Source organism: Pinus tabuliformis, chromosome 1_2, assembly GCF_031772625.1.
Source record: "Pinus tabuliformis cultivar Carrire ecotype Pingquan chromosome 1_2, CPIR1, whole genome shotgun sequence".
Taxonomy (NCBI): domain Eukaryota; kingdom Viridiplantae; phylum Streptophyta; class Pinopsida; order Pinales; family Pinaceae; genus Pinus; species Pinus tabuliformis.
Genome location: NC_142298.1, coordinates 60313626 through 60320495, shown reverse-complemented (window position 1 = coordinate 60320495; position 6870 = coordinate 60313626).

The window sequence follows — 6870 nt, the reverse complement described above, 5'->3', positions numbered from 1 at the left end:
TAAATAGATTGAGGCTTTCAACTGGACTTCAACAAAAACTAAGACTTCAATTCTCTCCAAGTTGACTTTGGCCTTCTTTGAATATTATCACAATATTAAGAATGGATCACGGTCCTTTCATTTAGCCATATGAATCTTGGTACAAAATTAAATTTCAACCTTCCTAAGATCACTTTGTCCTTCTAAGATTTATTTAGGGCTTTAACCCTTTACTACTTTAACTCAGAGACAAATCAAGAGTTTCTTTTAGGAACACAAGAAATAGGATAGATAAATGTTTTTCATCCATTCTACAATCATAATGGAACTAAGGTTTCTAAGGTTTCTGACAAAATAAGCCCTAGAGGATACTTTGAAGTAGACTAGATTTTTTTAAGGTTTATCTTTCACCAATGGTTTGGTATCATGTTATTTTTTCATTGGATCTTCTAATTGATAAATACTTATTATGATTTATTATGTTAATCTTTTCTTGCATTCAAATTCATCATAAATAAATTACATAGAAGATATTAATAGTAGAAAAAACGCTGGGAAAACCCACTGATAAGCCTCATAAATGGGCAATTATATGGGCTCATTTTATCTCCTAACCTAGTCAAATCAACCATTATATTATCTTATTGTATGATTTTCTAATTATATTTAAGCTTATAGAGTGAGTTGAGTTAGTTATGATGCCATGTGGTTTAATAAGTGTTTAATGCAGATTATTGATGAATTTTGTGGTCAAAGTCAAGGATCCAGTGGACAAATGGCAGCAGTAACTTGAAGTGGACAAAGGAGAGGACTTATAGGGGGAATCCCCCTCATTTATTACTCCTCACTTTGAATTCCCCTTCATTCAGCTTGGAGTACAAGCAGCCAAGTCATGCATTAGCAAGCAGCCGAGAAAGTGGAGGATAACTAATGACTATCTCGAGTTTTAGGAGCCAAGCCTCCCTGATTTTAAGGAAGCTATTGGTAGCTTCATTTGTATAAGTAGAGAGGCCTAGGGCCTCACTAGGGTTGTATTTTTGTTGTACATTTTCTTATGTAAACTCTTCTCAACTTCAAGCTTATTATTTTGACAGTTCCATGTAATCTTGTTATTGTTTTGGAAATAAAGATGGAATCATTTTTGAGTTAGCACTCAGTTACCTTAGAGGGCTGAAGCTCTTGGGTTAGGGCCCAATCCAAGTAGCCAAGCTCCTCTTTACTTGTATTTGTATTTTTTATTTCAGTTTGTAGATTAGGTTGTTGTTAGATGAATTTATTTTATGGTCAAGAATAGGTTGTTTTTTATGATTCCTTAGTTTGCTTCCATTTGTGCTTTCTATAGCAGGTTAAGCAGTGATAAAGAGAAGATCCAAAAGGATAGAAACAATGCCTTGGCCTCTCTTCCTCCCTCTTGGACCATGATTTGAGGCAAAGACCCTCTTGCTGCCCCAAAAACACAGATTTTCCTCATTCATAGGACTTCTAGTGTTCACAGGTTTTCAGTTGGTTAATAGTCTAGTTTGTTTTGATTCAGAACTTATCCATCATGCTCACTTATTTTTTTACAATAGTATTCTTTTTTGATTTCCTTTATTGCAGTAGTTATCAACATTTCCTTTCATAGATCACAATTTAGATCAATTTGATGCAAAACTCTATTTTTCTAGATGCACTTATTTCATTGCTTGCTTAATCTCATTGGTTGAATGTTAGTTGTTTATGCAGCAGAGATATTCTGGCAGTAGGCCAGCCTATCAGCCATCCCATCCTCCATCTTATCCATGCCCTACAGGTCACCCAAGTCTCCCCTCAATTCTGCCTTATTTTCCTGCATTTTCCATAGAATTTCTTCCTCTCTCCTTGAGCAAATCCAATCATCTTTTTCTCTCCCAATGATTCTTGGTAGACCCTAGGTGCCCTAACACTTCATTCCAACCTTCATTCACCTTTTCTACCCACTCTCACATCCTCAAAATAGCCAAAACTGCTCTCGGCCTCCCCCTGTAGGCCTCCTGTAGAACGTTGTTTTCCCTCCTGTAGATTTCTTGTGTCCTCCTGTAGATTTTCTTATAGGATTTATTTTGAAGGCTGAGTGTGGGAAAAGCCTCTAGAAGACCACCTGAGACCTCCTAGGACCCAACCACACCATCCTACATCCTCTCAAATCCCAAAACCACCCTTCAACACCACCTATTCGTTGCCACCTTCACAAACAATAAATCACATGCATGTCAAATTCACATAAAAATCCAAAAAGATGTTTTTTTCTCATTTACTTCCAGAAATAGCTTAGTTAAATGTTGTTTGCTTCCTTGAGTAGGTAATGGCATTCTTTTCATGCCTTCCATAGGGTTTTTTGCAAGAGTAGGATTAGTTGGTTAATTAGGATTTACTTGGTTTGCTTTACATTTTAGTCTTTCTCCTTTCTGCAGTTAGAGTAGTATCTGAAGAGTAGTATTTCTCTCCTTTCATCACATATAGAGCTTCTTCTAGAGTCCATGGAATTTAGCTTGAGCTCCTAGTGATATTGCACTTGCTGACCAAGTGATACTTGCAGTAAGAACTATTACTTGTGCATACAGCATCGTCGCTTCCAAGTTTGTTACGAACTACTGGGTTGATAAGAGTAAAGTAGGTAGCCCAGGAGTTGCAACATTATTTCTACAATACTGGCACTCACCATACCTTTTGGTGCCATTTCCATGGAAGCGTTAGACTATTCTGTGATTACTACTTTCTTCTATTTTCTATTGCAAACATTATGCTAATAGTTTATTTTAGCAAAAGTAGACCAGTACTTTCTTTTCCTTCTAGTTCCACATTTCTTTTCTTTCCTTTTCAATTCTGCAAATTTTATTTCAACAAGAGTAGACTATCCATTCTTTCCTTTCAAGTTCTGCATTTCCTTGCTTTCCTCTTCAATTCTACAAATTTCCATTTAGCAAGTTTATGTCAGCTAGTTGCAATTTGTTTTGTTCAATCAAATTCAATTTTGTAGGTTCTACCAGTGTGGGGAAAAAGAAACAAAAACCAACCAAAAATATTTCCTTTCATGCCTCATAGCAATAGAGATAACTCAGGAAAATTCTTGCCCAACACCCCCACCGCTTCACATAGCCAACCTTCTCTCTTCTTCGGTGGCTGTGATCAAGAAGAACCCTTAGAGGAACAACTAGACATATTTGAAGAACCTATAGGGGAGGAAGAAGAAGAAAACATTCCTTTGGAGCCAATGGCTAAACACATAAATGCTAGAGGGAATGGAGAGAGAATAGAAGGTACCTTTCACATTCAGGAGACCAATGGGGACAACAAAATGAAGAATATAAGCCCCTCCTCCCTACCTCATTTCCACGGCCTGACTACAAAATATCCTGACATCTTTTTGTTTGAGTTTGCTTTTATCTGTCAAACCTATGACTATGCAAAAGATGAGCAAAAGTTGAAACTATTTCCTTCCACTCTTAAGGATGTAGCCTTACGCTGGTTCATGGGATTACCTGGTAATAGCATCACAACTTGGGCTCAGATGCAGCAAGCATTTAACAACAATTATCGAGACTATTGTATGTCAAAATATACTAAAGAAGAAATTTTCCGAATGACCATAGGAAGTGATGAGTCCCTGGAGGACTATGAAGAGAGGTTCTAGCTCAGTTACAAAAGGGTTGGGTGTACACTTGACCTTGAGTCTCTAAAGCTGGTCCTGCTAAGGGGAATTCAGGAATATCTTTTAGACACCCTCCATCTACTGGCCAGGGGAGACATCTACCAACTGTCCTATGAGGACATAAAGACTGGTTTTAGAAACCATTCTAGAGCAGCCAAAAAGAAAGGTAGTGGGATTCAACCCATAGCCAGTACCTCTTCCTCTAGCTCATCCATTAAGAAGAAATTGGAAACATGTTGGAAGAATTCAAGAGTGAGATGCTACATAAAATTTCCATGCAAATGGATATGTAGAGGGCTTTCGCCATTTTTTTCCCTAGATGCACCAGGAGGTATCCTAGGAATGAATGCCCATTGAATGCTATAGAAGTTTGTTCAGTCTGTGAAGAAAATCATTCTACATACAAGTGACCTTCCTTACCCGGACTTAAAGTTGTATATCAAGGGGCTGAGGGAGTCACTGAAAAACTCTATTACATAAACCAAAGGAGGCCGCATGGACCTAGACCATACTAGTAGGGGATGCAAGGGACATCTCAGGCATACTACAACCCCAACCAAGTCACTTCCATACCTTCTTAGGGCCCCCCTACTCGTCCTTCCTAGTCCACACCTCCTCCTTGGTCCTTCACATCTCCATATCATGCCCAACCAACCACCCATTCATTCCAATCCTATGCTCAGCCGCAGCCTCATTGGAATGCATCTCATCAAGGGTGGAGGCACAAATACAACTCTCCTCCCGCTCTTTTGCCTCCACCACCTGCCCAACCACAACTCTTACCTCCTGCTCCACCAAAGCAACCCAAAATTCCTACCCAGCCAAATTCAAACCCAAACAACAAATAAGTTCAACAAGTGTATAGTAGGGAACTGTCATGCCCACATTATGTTGTGGAGATTTAGGAAATTAACTTGTGATCTGGGAAAGTTCTTTTAGATAGGCAGCCTCCACCCAGGGAGGTTGAGGAAGATAAAGAAGAAAGTGAACCTAAAGTAATTCCACCCTTTCCTGAGATACTATTTGCAATAGTCCAGCCTACCCTAGAAGAAACTAAACTCCTGGGACAATTAAAACATTTATGTGTGAAGATACCACTTCTCCAAGCCATAAAATATGTGCCTATCTACAATAGGTTGATTAAAGAGAAGTTCTTTAGGCATCTAGGAAGGTGCCAGAGGGATGGCCCAACCATCAATGTCATAGGGAAACTGTCCGACCTGATGTTGGGGCATGTAATATATCCAAAATATCTGGACCCTGGAAGCCCAGTAGTTGATGTCCACATCAATGGCACCATGATCCCACACAAATTCATTGATCTGGGAGCTGCCATTAATGTTATGAAAAAGGACACAATGCTCAAACTCAACCTCCAGGTCTCCTTGAGGAAGACCATTATCGTGCTATAGCTTGCAGACCACTCCACAGTGACCCCTGAGGGGATTGTGGAAGATGTGGTGGTCTCCACTGATTCTTGGGAGTACCCTGCTGATTTCTTAGTTCTCCAACCAAAGGAAAAGCTCATTGGGTATCCTCTCATTCTCGATAGACCTTGGTTGGATACTGTTGATGCCTACAGCTGTCGAGCTGGGAACATGACCATAAAGAACGAGCATATGTCCAAGCAGTTAATCCTATATCCTCCTGCGCAACCCTTGCTAGAACATGATCTACCTCTCTGGTTGGAGGAGGAAGATGAGGATGAAGTCTATTTTGCATCGCTTTGTGCATTAGAAATCACCATGGGGGGTAAACTACAAGATGAGGTTTATATGATTGAAAATCTGATTCAGAATCCACCCCCCAGTGTATCACCATTAGAGGAAATAGTAAGAGAAACCCAAAACAACCCCTCAACTGATCTCTGTGTGGTTGACTCCAATCCTCTCCGTGTTAAGAATATAGAGTTTTCCCCAGAAAGAACTTTGAAAATCAATCCATCCCTATCCACTTCCCAAGAGAAGGAACTATGTAGCTTGCTGAGAAAACACCTAGATTCCTTCACCTGGAGTTATAAGGAGATGAAGGGAATGCACCCTTTAGTATGTACTCATCATATATACATCAAGGAGGATTGCAAGCCAGTCAGACAGCCTCAAAGGAGGATAAATCCAGCAGTTAAAGATATTGTTAAGGAAGAACTACAGAAATTGCTTGATGCAGGATTCATCTATCCCATCTCTGACAGTGAATGGGTATCTCCTTTGGTGCTAGTGCCAAAGAAAAATGGTAAGTGGAGAATCTATGTCGACTATCAGGAATTGAACAAATCCACTAAAAAGGACCATTTTCCTTTACTTTTCATAGATCAAGTGTTAGACGGTCTGGAAAGGAAATTTTTTTTCTCTTTCCTACATGGGTTTAGCAAGTACAATCAGATTCAAATCAGCCTGGAAGACCAAGATAACACCACTTTCACTTGTCCTTGGGGTACCTTTGCATACCGAGTCCTTCCTTTTGGTTTGTGTAACACTCTAGCCACTTTCCAAAGAGTAGTATTGAGTATATGTTTCTGAATTAGTTCATGATGCAGTAGAGATATACATGGATGACTTTACTACGTATGGCTCTAACTTTCAGGAAGCTTTATATAACCTAAGAAAAGTTCTAGATAAGTGTATTGAGATGAACTTGTCCCTCAGTCTGGAAAAATGTGATTTTTTTATGATTGAAGGGACCATGCTAGGTCATGCAATATCTCAACAAGGACTACAAGTGGACCCCAACAAAATTTCCATCATCCAAAGGGTCCCACCTCCTCAAAAGGTGAGAGATGTTAGAAGTTTCCTAGGTTTAGCTGGGTATTACTAGAGATTCATTAAATATTTTAGCAAGCTAGCCTCTCCTTTGTTTGGCCTTTTAGGTAAAGATGTCGAGTTTATATGGTCGGAAAACTATCAAGAAGCCCTAGATACCTTGAAGAGCAAGCTTGTGACTGCCCCAATTCTGAGAGGCCCAAACTGGGCCCTACCTTTCCACATTCACATAGATGCCTCGAACAAAGAAATAGGAGTAGCCTTGGGACAAATTGATGAAAATTTACCTTATGCCATATACTTTATAAGAAAAAACTTGTCAAAGGCAGAGTTAAACTATACGGTGACCGAGAAGGAACTCCTAGCTGTCATGCATTCCTTAAACAAATTCAGACATTATATCACAAGCTATCAAACCTTTGTGCACATTGATCATGCTGCAATTAGATATTTAATGAACAA